Here is a 13,126-nt window from a genome sequence, read left to right as displayed (position 1 = left end):
TTTGATTTTTGAGAAGCCAGCTCGGTGAAAATCATCCATTGCTTGAGAAAATCAATGTGTGTATACACAGGGATGTCACTATAATGCTGGGCCCATGGTCTCCTTCCAACGCGCACTGATGTAGGAAAAAGCCATATAATGAGGTCTTTCTGCTACTACTGAGAAATGACTATCTTAGGATTGAACACAAGATGGACTCACATTATCATGAATTTTCCACCATAAATAGGTCTTATAGAAAAACTCCATTAAACTTGCTAAAGAACTGAAATTTTGAACAGCCCTTTTACATAGCTTTTTAATAATGCTCTGTATATTTATATTTACAGGTTAATTTTTTTGTAAACTGCGAAAACATTTTTGAGAGTCAAGAATTGGGCTAGTCTCTGAGATGCAACAACCAGAAAATCAACAAACAAAAAACCCTTATTAGTAATAATATCAAAAGAATGCTAAAACCAGAGAGAATCTGTGTGTCTGAAGTGAAAATAAAGACATTGATGTACTATCATTAGTCATCTAAATGATAGTACTAGATGGATTGACTGACCAATCAAACCTATGGAATTGGACTTAGTGGCTAAAATAGCCTAAATATGTGATCTCAAAAGAAATGCAATATGTAAAATGTATAGCTTTCATTCTTGTCTCAGATACTGTCCAGGACACTGGCATCATCTCTGTCCCAGTGATCAGGGGGACCTTTGTACATTTCACAGGAAAAATGGAGCCAGCTTCCAAGTTTTTGTTTTGTTTTTGTTTTTGACTAATCTGTCTTCCATTGCTTATTTAAAAATAAGCAGGTAAAACAGCTGGATGTCACCAGCTCAAAAGAGCAGGCTGTAAATGTGAGGGTAGGCAGTGGGGGCAGTTTGCTAAAACAGGGCCCTGGAGACTTCAGGCTAGAAAAAAGTCTATGAGCAAAGTAGAGGCCTAAAATATGATATAACTTCGATACATCACCTCCTCAACATGGTTCAATAATAGCTAAAACTCCACAATTAGAATTTTTGTTCTTTGACTCAAATTAAACAAAGCTTTATCTATGGAAATAAGAATATATACTCCTGAAGGGAGGTGGCACATTAAACTTGTTGTTTATTTTGCACTTCAACTCAGTATATGAGTTAAATTCTTTCCTCACTGTTTGTTTTAAGAAGGAGCAATGGTGAGGTAGAGAGAGAAGAGGACAAAGGGTGAGAGGACCCCTTGGGTAAAAGGATAAAATAAACTTTGAAGGGGTGGAATAATAGAAGTATAAGTAAAAAATAGAAATGAAAGCCAAGTCTTAACCATACATTTTTCTACTTAGGCATTTCACTTGCAGTCAGTCTTACAGGTAATAATCTCTCTCTACTCTGTTCTATCTTGTGACAAATATTAGGTCTATCAGTATGCCACATTTTTAAAAAGATGTTGACCAACCATTGCACAACCAGAAGAGTATGACTAGGAAGATGAGAATCACGCAGGATCTTTGAGGAGGCTAAGTATGATTAGCTAGAGAAAATTTAGCAGAAGCATGATAATATTAGCTAGAGTTTGTGAAGGGCAAGAAGGCAGATAAAGATATACACTTAAAAGCGTTGCCTTTGATAACACAAAGAGGACCAATGAGAGATAAATTTGGGATCAATGTAAAATTCTCTAATATTCAGAATCATCAGAAAGGAAATGAACTGCTTCACAAAACAGTGAGGGCTCTATCTCTAGAGGTATTCAAGATTTGGCTACTAAATATTTATTAGAGTTATTATAGAAAGGAATTATATTCGTGAGAGCTCTCAAGTGCAAGTGACAAAAACTAATTTAAATGGTTTAACTGAAAAGGAAATGAATTGGTTCAATGTAATGCTAGATTCGTCACAGATGGATCCAGAAGTTGAAATGATATCATGAGGAATCATTATCACTCGGTTCTGCCTGCCTTTATGTTGGCTTCAGACTCGGGCACGTTATCCCGGGATAGTGGCAAAGATGGTAAGCTTCAGTCTTACGCCACATCAGCTGAGCAACAGGAGTGGAAAGAGTTTCCTCTTTCTTGACAGCACCAGCAATTGCTGGAATTCATCTAGCTTGGGTCAAGTACTTCCCCTGAACCTATTGATATGGCCATGGGAAAGCAGCCATTGCATTAGCCAAAACTAAGTCACATGGTCCCCCCACTACACCCCCCGCACAAATCTTAGTGGTCATGGACATGTAGCACTCTCTCTGGCCAGATCTAGGTCATCTGTACACCCGGAGGGCAAGAGAGGAGGGCGTACATGGAGTCAACAACCCCCTCTCTCTTAAACCATGTAGACTGAGAGTTGCCAAGGAAAAATCAAGATGCTATTGTTAAAAAAAAAAAAAGGGAAGAGTTTCAAGGCAGACAAAAGTAATAGCTATTCTCTAATAAGGGTTGTTCTTAAAATAGGAGACAGGCCTACAAAACTTTTGCGGCTTTTTCCAGTTAAAATTTTATTGCTAAGTCACACTTGCTAAGTCAAGAACTGGGTACTCATTCTATAATTAAAGCCAAACTGTTGACTTTTTAGCTACTTAATTCCTGAGATATTCAGTAATATCGACACAGAAACTGAATTATTCAAGTAATAGCCTGTTATTCACTTCCCTTTGTAAAATGCATGTAGATGGAAACCAGTGAGATGTGCTGGTAAAATAGCTCTCTGGAAAATAAAGCTATGATGTATAGTATTTGCCAACTTTTATTATGCAAGTACTCCCCTTACAGCCAATTTCAGTCTTTCAACATGAGGTTACTAAACACAGAACTGAGAAAATACGCACACATTCATGGCTCCTGAGTTGGTGCCATCCAGCTCCCGCACACCACTTGACAAAACTTTATAAATGCTCCAAGCCTGTGAAAAATGATCTCAGATAATGGAGTCTAGTTTTTTTTTTCCCCCATTTCATTTGAGTATATGGTAAGAGATGATAAATGTAAAATAGAGCATAGAATGTTTAAATTAAGTATAACCAATTTCCCTGCAATGAATGCTATTACCTATTACAGTGGATTTTTTTTTTCAACATAATATGGAATTTCCTAGCGAGGTCTTCATAAATTAGTTTTATTTCTTATGGCTGGATTTGAATGATCTTGAAAGAAAACAGAGGCATAGGTTTTTAGTGGCTTATTATAATACCTCTATTCAAATAGCCTAAGACCTCTCTCTACCTAACAAAGACTGGTCTACTTTTTGGCAAAAAGAACCAAACCTAATGGGAAATAAAACATATGTCTAAAGTAGTTTATCAATGATCAACCTGTTTTGTGATAAATGTAAAAAAATCCCACAAAACCAAATACAACTGTGTATGACTGTCACATGGTGGCATTCAACAAGGAGGGAAGAGACCATGAGGAAATGCCCAAAAACTAAAGAGAGTAACTCCTGATAGTGTGAGAACACATTCAAGGTACCTCTAGCAAAGCTTCTTATTATGGTTCCTTGCAAAAGGCCACAGTTCAAACTTTAGGCATCTTATATCCCACATAGAGAATGGCAACTTTTTTAAAGGAATTGCTTACAATGGAAACTTTTCAAATATTGTAAAATAGAGTAAAGCTAAATATATATTTCTTAGTATCTTGTTAGAATTTTAGAAACTGATTGTGTCCTCACTGTCAGCAGCTTTAAGTACTTAACTATTCTTAAACTACGAAAAAGGCAATTCCAACTCAGCACTTGGAATAGGACAATCACACAACCTCTTCTTTGTTCCAGGTGCGGTTCTCTTTAATATAGACTCTGTGATGCATTTACTCAACAGTCCGTATTACACCAGACTGAGGTCCATAGCTCCAACAAGTGGGTTCCAAGTGGCCATCCAAACAAGTAAAGTAGAGAGATCAAAGTCAAAAGGTGCATAGATTAACAAGGGGTGCGGGAAGCATGAGGCCTCCCTGATAGGCCAGAAACAGGGTCTTTCTCCACTCTCTGAGGTGAGTAGGGCTGCTTGTTCCGTTATCATGTCATACATAGGACAAATATAGAAAATCTTTTTTGAAAATTAGAAATCTGAATTTTAAAATGGGTGGATTTAAAAAAATATTTGTGGGGAAAATATTTTTAAGGAAACCATAAAACCCAGAAACTACACAAGAAGAGACTGACCTATTGAATTTGTCTCGAAATTTAAAACTCTGTAACAAAAAATACCATGATATAAGTAAAAAGACAAACTTGAATAAAACTTTTGCAATACATATTGCTTAGCACAAAAACATTTCAAAAATCATTAGAAAGAAAGAGGGAGAGAGGTAAGGAGGAAAGGAAGAAAAAAAGGTAAAAAGAAAAATAAGCAAAGGAGAAACATGTAAAGCTTCTCTCAATTTTATATATTTCACTCATAATTTAAAAATATAAATATCCCTATTAATTTTAAAGATGCAAATTAACACAAGGATGAAGTCTCCTTTTTTAACCTACGCATCTAAAATTAAAGCAAGCATGTCAACAAGTGTGTGGTGGGAGATAAATTATGCAATTTTTTTGAAGACAATTTGGCAAAACATCAAAATTTAAAATACATATATCCTTTGACTTCATAAGTTGATCTAAATCCAGAATCCGGAAAAATAAATAAAATCTTCATTGATTAATGAAGAAGCAAGCCACCTAAAAATGAACACTATTGTTTCTGGATGATTGATGATATAATTTGTAATATGAGAGAATGTGAGCTTTCTTAGACTGGCCTGATAGATAGCGGGTCAACTTAGAAGAATATTTATGAGCAGAGCTAATAACAAATTCTGAGCCTACTTTGATCTGTGACTTGCTTGAATTGGTTTTGCCTTTGCCTTCTCTCAAAATGATCATCCCGTGGCAACTGAGGCCACTCAGCACCCAGCATATCACATAAGTTAGAAAGCTATGAGCAGCACTGTGCCAGGAAGAGAAAGCACGTGAGTCAGCGTAACAGAAAAGCCATGTGCTTTGTGACCACATGGGTGAAAATGGCTTTATAGAAGATATAGCCCGAAATGGGTCTTCAACAAGAGGAAATTAAAAAGTTGTAGAGGATTGGAAAGGGCATTTGAAAGGTAGGGGAGAACAAGACCAGGAGTCAGGAATAGGCAGGAAAATTTGAGGCTTAAAGACAAATCTAGAAGATAACAAAACAGGAGCAAGAAGACAATCGACACTTATCTACCATCATCAATAGACCAAGGAAAACAGCCTTTGGGTATCAGATGCCCTATATTGATGTGTGCCAAATGTCAAACATTCGTGACTCTCCTTCAAAAGTCTTGCCATATTGGTCTATAGGCATATATACTTCAATAAATGTTTCCTTTAAGTCTACTTTTGTTTTCAGCCTCATTTGAAGAAATAATATCCATGAAATGACGGGGTTGGTATGCTGGAAATAGTTCCTCTAATACATGTTAAGTAAATATATAGCTAATAAAAATGTTTTTGAACATTCATTGTATACCACCTAATACCACGTTGTGAACCAGCAAAGGGACACACGTCCCACCTTGAGAAGTGCTGGTCTTTAGAGATAGTCACCCCAAACTCAGCAGCATGAAAGCTGTCGTTTGTTCATGTTTACATCTCATATGACAACGTAGACCAAACATGAAGTGTGAATTTGAGGATACCAGATGGCATTTTTAAACAAGGTTGAAAGATAAATTAATGTATCATCGTAGAATAAAAAACTAACATTTTACGGACATCTATTGAGTGCAGTCTGTGTGATGGTTATTTAAAGTATCTTATAAATGGACATGAAATTTATACAAAATCAAATAATGTAACTAGCAAGTAATCTCCTAATGCAAACACCTTCATACCCCAAAACACTGACAACCTGACATTAAATATCATTTCAAAGTAGTTTTGGCTCAGTTTTGAATTCCAACCTTAGGGAAGGTTGTTGGATCCCACTTAAAAGGATGACTATCCTCCAAGGAGGAAGACCACAATACCACAAGAAACAAGAAAAAGATACAACCATCAATTATCTTACAACATTTACCAAAGGCAGGAGAGGCTTCAAAATAGTGTGGCAGCTGGTTGGAGTCATGGCATGGTTTCTCCTTTATCTGTTTATTTGCTTAAGGTACATGCATTTATGTTTCCCACCAGCATACTTATCTGGGTGACCAAAGTTGATTTTTTTAACTAGGACTATAACTGTGTTTGTGTGGACCTCTCTTCATGTAGAACCAAGTGCCTTATCTTCCATTGGTCAGAGAAAGGAATCAAGGAATTGAGGTTGCCTTACTCTCTTGGTTAAATGGGCTATGGCTTTGGGGATTCTGGCAGAGTCTGTTTCTATTCCCCTATTTATCCCTAAAAAAAAAAAACAAGAACCCTCTCCTTCTTCATGCAGCCGGTGAGGCTGAAGTGGGATGGGGCCGAAAGTATCAGGTGAAGCATATTCTGGAGCAGTTGGAGAGAACAACCAAAATGATTAAATGTTTGGGAAACGATACTCACAATAAAAGTGCCCTCACAATATATTGTCCCTTAAGAAAAGAAAGCTGAGGGCAGAGATGTGACTCTGTTCTTAAAAGATAGAGATGGTTATTGACAGGAGGATGACAAGGATCCGTCAACCATATGCACGCAAGTAAAGCAACACTGAACTTGACAGATGTTTCTTGAGAGCTGCAAATCCCTGATTGCTTTCCAGAATATTGCCAGTATATGAGAGGCAGGGCAGCAAACAGTGCGGGGACTCACTCTGGAGTCATACTCTGAGCCTCAGTTTTCTGTAAAATAACAATAATAATGGTGCCCGCTTCATTAAGTTTTTTGGAGGATGATATTTGTTACTACATGTAAAATGCTTAAACCAGTGCCTTGGCACATAGTAAGTTCTGTGTGTTTGTTATTGCTGTTGTTGTTTTGTTAGTATTACATTAACTGGAAGCACTTGCTCCATTTCCATTAAGATTAAGAAGTTTGAGGATGAAATTAAACTTCTTGAAATTGAGGTGAGACGTTGAGTAGAATAAAATTTGTTATTAAGGAGGAGTGAAAATTTTATCCTTCAGGGTTGGCCTATTTTTGTTGTTGATTGAGATAGTGTTTCGGAGTTGGTGTGAACATAGTCCTTCTTAGAGAATAAATTGAATATACAAGATGACTCATTAGTTCTTTGAAGCCAGCTGATTTGATATCAACAATGTAACCACACCAGCTCTGGATAGAGGAATTTTTCCTAAATGCAGCTCACAAGAAGCATCTCCTGTCAGGTCCATGTTGTTTTACTTGCATGCATATGGCCAACATACCTGTGCTATCCACCAGTCAATAAACACGTGTGATGGCGTCTCTTCCTATGGCAGGAGGGGAATGAAGAAGTGTCTCTGAATCCAAACTTTACAAAGGATATGAGCAGACTCTGTGTGTTTCTACTGTCCATGTCAGTCAATAAAATTAGATCCTTACATCTCCTTTTTCTTGAAGGCATTTAATGAGTTACATATTCTTTGTTTAAAGCAGCACATCGAGTAACAATACAACTTGTGGGTAGAAAAAAGAACTACTCAGGCTAGGTCCCGATGCCGTAAAAACTTGGTGATAGGAAGTAACCTCAAACACTGGTGAAATCTTCTGAACGAAGTGGGAGTCTTGCCTGCTGAAAGACTGCAGGATCTCTTTCTGAGAGGGAGCTGCTTAGTGGTAGACAGATGTGGCTCAGTGGGTGTTTAAATCCTAGAAATCCTTGACATTTGCAGATTTATCTATTCGTAGTAGACCATTGGGGAATAACCTCAACAGTCTTTGCTATATAATCATTTGTAATTCTGCTGGCTACAGGCTAGAGTTCTTGAAAGATCACATAGCTAATGATGGGACATGGTGGACTACCCTATGGCAGTCCAACATGTCAAAATTGGGACAACTGAGTACCTTTACATACTGGAAAACTTCTGAGAATAAAAAAAGGTGCTATTAATAATTGCAACAGAACAACAGGCATAAACTGAGTCTGTCTTGGGCAAATAGAAACATATGGTCACCCCATCCACTGTCTAGCTTTAGAATCCTCTATTAGTGTAAGCTGCATCTCAATTTAATCACTTTTTAAAAAATTATTTCTTTATTTAAAATGGCAATAAAGTGAGGAATAAATTTTTAATTCAGTTTGGTTAAACTATATGAAGGTTTGCAGACAAAGCCAGGGGCCATAGAAACCTGTTGATTCTGGAGATTCATCAAAATCTTGCCCGAGAACCTTTGTGAGACTCCCAAGAATCTACTGAATTGTCAAACAGAGCATAACTCTGAAAACTGTATGTCCTAACCTTCTTTCTATCAAATTGGGTCAGGACACTTACGTAAGGAGATGACCCCCTGAGCACAATGCTAACCCCCACCACCAAGGTTTGGTATTTAGATGACCACAGTAAATGATCATGTTGGTCACTGGTGATATTGACGCCTTGTAAGACACTGATAGCTGAAATTGCTGATTTAACTTGGAAAGATTTTGAATCAGGAGCATCACATTAAAACAGCCCTACTAAGGCTTCTGAGTGAGAGGAAAGAAACAAACAACATGTGCCGTACACTCAGAATGTGCCAGGCTCTTTGCTGGACTCTATATATGTGCTCTGACTTACTCTTTTCAACTCTTTCTAGCAGCTTGAGAAATCAGAAAGTTTGCATATTTGCTCAAGGAAAGTCACTTATTTTTTCAGTAATCGTTTTACACAATCATGGTCAGGAGGCATGCTTAAAGTTTGCAGCAGGTCAACTTTCATCTTCTGTTCACCTGGGAAAGGGAATAAAAATTAATTCTTTGCTGCCTCTGAGAAACTACTATGACTGAATCCATCACGAACTGACAACATTCTAGAGACTAATTAGACTAAGGCTGGTGCTTTCCTACAAACCAACCTGTTTGTTGGCTGTGATCTTGTTGTTCCATGCAATTCCTAGGAGATCTGGAAGGATTCTGGGGCAGCCTAAGTGACAAAATAGGGCAGTGATTTGCAAATATTTTACTATCAATAATAAGAAAGTCCCATGTGGGGTAAACTCTTTCAGTCTTTAATCCAACATCTGTGTTGAGTCATTAAAATAAAGAGGAAGAAATTGGCATTAAGGGATATACTGGGAAGAGGCAGTAATTACAAACTATATCCAAGAAGTGACTGAAAAGCATTTTAAAGAAGTGAGGAGAGCACTAATCCGTTTAAAACCTAGGGAGCAGTCTGCAGTACACGACTCTCAGATGGACTCACTTTAGGTGAGAAGGTGAACTGACTGAGGCTTATACTGTAGTAATTACCTATAATTATCATTTTGGATTTTTTTACATAAAAGTTTATAGTTATGCTGCAATAATCCACTTATGCACAGTTTTCGTTAATTCTATGATGGAAGAAAACTCTCCAGTCAAAGCTTTAAATGAAAATGTGTTTCATGTCACCACAGGTCAGGTAAATGCAATGATCTTAGATTTTTAATGCACGTATAAAACATTGGAAGCCTGACACTGGCAGGTTTCAAAGAGAAGAATCTGACTAACCTAGCAAAGATTGCCTGGATCTGTGTACCCAACAGGGCAGTGAGTTCAAAGATGAAAATATTTTGGCTGACTTTCTCCGGGACACATTTTTACTCTGAAAAACTCCTTCGACAGAAACAGCCTTCCCACTCCTCCCTTGCCCCTTGGCAAAAAAACCTGCTCCTCACTGAAGAAGCACCTCAAACGTGACTTCTGCGTGAAGTCTTCCCCTCGCCCCAACACAAGGTTTGTGATCCCCTATACAGACATACATTTCCCACTCTCTTTGCACACATATTAGCACTCGAAAGTGATCAACCTCCAGCACGTCACCTCTCCAACCCCAGGACTGAGTCTAGTGACACAGGATCTCTTCCTCATTCAGTGTCCAAAAAAATGACATGTACACCTATTGGAAGGCTACTCTTCAGTGCAGGGCAAAGAAGTAGCTCACCACAAGTGTTCGTGTGTGTGTGTGTGTGTGTGTGTGTGTGTGTGTGTGTGTGTGTGTGTGTTGTTCACTAGGCTGTGAGTTCCTTAGGCCTAGGTACTAGGTCTCATCGATCTTTTGTAATCTGTACAGATTATATATGCCTCACACGTTTATGCAATAAACTGCAATGAAAATAATGTAACCATTCTCCTTTTCCAAAAATGCCATTTCCCAAGTTTTTATTTTCTAGGATCCATTTAGATTTTGAAATGATCTCTTTTTTACTATAACTGAGGTAGCCTCAGATTTGTAAAGGAATCCAAATTTGTATTTCCAGCCCTGAGCACCAGACACATATAAGCAACTTCCAACTTCACCAGATATACACTTGTATATCTAGTAGGCATCTCAAGACTTTTGTAACCAGAATAGAGCTGTGCATTTTACCCTCACCTTGTCTTTGAAAGTGATCCTCCTGACTCCACCCATCTCAGTATCTTCAATATGTACCTCGTCTCTTGAATCTCACATTTAAACACTGCTATCACCCTGGTCTGAGCCATGGCCATCTCACCTGATTGACTTCCATCTAGTCACCTGTTTCCATTTGTATCCCCCGACACAGCAACAGCTGTAAGTGCTCTTCTTAAAATATTAATCAGATCATCCTATTCCCACATTCAAAGGTCTCCACTGGTTTCTTAAAATGCTGAGAACAAAATCCAAAGTCCTTTTCACGGGCCTCCAACGTCCCACACGATCTGTGCCCTGCCTGCTCTCTGACCTCGATTCCTGCCTTCCTCCACCATGTTCCTGGGCCCACACTCCATCCTGCTCCCGAAATCTGCCAGCCTGTCCTCCTCTTAGGACTCTGTGTTTGTTCTCTTTGCTCGTGGTGCACTGCCAGGTCTTCTCCTGGCCAACTCTGTCTGGTCATTCTGGTCTCAGCCTCAACATTGGCTCCTGAAAGAAGCCTTCCCGGACCAAGCCTCTGAGGTAGATCCCCAAGCACTTGTTAGAACATTCTTTTATTTTGTTTGCTTTGAAAATTATTCTGTTATTTTCTATTCCTCCACAGAGTGCAAACTCCTTGAGAACAGAGACCTTGCCTGTCTCATTCACCACGGAATCCCAGCTCCTAGAACAGGACAGGTGCTCACTTGTGGAAAGAAGGAGAAATTCTGAAAAACAAAAATCAGAAACACGACATCAACAAGAAATTTGAATTTTAGTACAGTAACCAGGAAGTGGCTGTTCTGATGCTTTCTTTGCTGTCAGCCACAGGAATGAGAGAAGACTATACACAAAGAACAATCTAGTGACAAATGTGCAGCCATTTGCTCTGTGACAACATCCTCAACATGGAGGTTTGTCAGGGTGCTTGGTAGAACAGATGTTATCCAAATTGCCTGAAGGGCCAACACAACTGTGTTGGACACGTGGCCTGCTCAAAAGAGAGTGGGCAGAACTCTCACCTCATAGACTATATTCTCACTGAATATATTCTGACTGAAAGCACTCTGACAGGTCCAAAACATGCTGTACCAAACAAAGAGCCCAGTACAATGGAAAGAGGCCGAAGAATGTCTCTCTTTTACAAATTACAAATCTCAAATTTTGACACTACCCTGACCCAAATCTGGGTCACTGTGACTAATTAGCTCCCACTTCAGATACATATTTTTATCTCTGGTGTCTCTAATTATGCCCTCCAAATACCGATTTCACCCCGCAACTATCACACAGCCAAAATGACGATTATAGACCAGAAGTACTCCTAAGGCCATCATTACTTTTGGCCATTTTAATGGCCAAATATGACATATAACAAATGTGACCTAATGGCCAATATGACATATAACAATCCTTGTAATGACTGTGTGATAACTGCTCATAACTGTAGGGTTTTCAGCGCCACCAGGAAGGTACTAACCATATGGATAGTAATGTGGCCATAACTCTACAGATTCCTCCAGCCTCCTCTGTACTCTTAGAAGCACTTGATACACTCTTAGGTGAGAATCCAGAAGACTCACTACTTTCTCCCTCCATCACTATCACTATCCACTACCTCATCTGAAGATATCTGACTTTTTTCCTTTCTAGTCAATTTGAGGGGAACCAGGAGTCCTTATTCTAATTGAGTCCTTATTTTTACGTGATATGGAAGAAGCACCTGGGCTTTGAGATCATGCACATTGCATGACCTTGGCAAGTCAGCAAACTTCTGCCATCCGGGAGTTCCTCCGGTGTTTAATATCCCTGTTTTAGGCCCTTTCATTATCAGCAGGTCACAGTTTGGCCACCACCTATCACAAACAGGAAATGCTGCATGGCTCAAGAAATACTTCTCTGTGAAGCTTCTTGTGCCACATAGCATACCTGCTAGTGACAAGCGCTATGGCGGAAAGCCTCCACCCTCAGAGTTCTGAGATGAGGTTACTGGACAAGGAAATGGAAGCCTAGCCCACATCTTTAGTAGTTGTGAATGCAGTAAGGGACAATATCCAACAGAGCTGAGCTTTGAGATGAGATAGTTAGAAATTCAAGCTCTGGAATGAAAAATACCAAGTTCTACCACTTACTGGCTGTGCGATATCAGATGACTAACAGTGTCTTCAGCCTCAGTTTCTGAAAATGAGAAAAAAAATGCAAGTTCTATCTTGTAGGCTGCTGAAAAGATTAAATTAAATTGCATCCTTAGTTATATTTATTGTTCGATGATTTTGTTAGAAGAATTCAGGCAAGAAAGTCAGAGGCTCTCCCTACCCTGTATTTCCCATATTCCTAGAAGGGTTAGCAGAGAGAGGGAATGTGCCAGTAGAGACATTCTTCCATAAAACCAATTTTGTCTAATGAACAGGTGCCCTAGTATGAATACTATATAAACAATAATGATAGAAATATTCACTTTATAGGATAATTGTGAGAATTAAGTGAGATAAACTACGTGAAACTACCTACAGTCTAAGAAATCATTTGTTTTCCTTTTCCCTTTACATGGTTTGGAAAATGTCTAAAGTCTTTATTTAGTAACTTAAAAAAAAAAATTTGTTTTTACCTAAAATCTAAAGAAACTTTCTTCCCATGATAAATTCTTGGAATGCTGTGTTGATTAGAATTTTTTTTCTATAATCTCCCCTTCCTTTCTCACCCTTTGTGCCTTTCTTTCCACTGTTCCTCCATTTTCGCGTTCCTTTA

The sequence above is a fragment of the Pteropus alecto genome, unplaced genomic scaffold, assembly GCF_000325575.1.
Source record: "Pteropus alecto unplaced genomic scaffold, ASM32557v1 scaffold5, whole genome shotgun sequence".
Taxonomy (NCBI): Eukaryota; Metazoa; Chordata; class Mammalia; order Chiroptera; family Pteropodidae; genus Pteropus; species Pteropus alecto.
Note: the sequence above shows the minus strand (reverse complement) of the source record.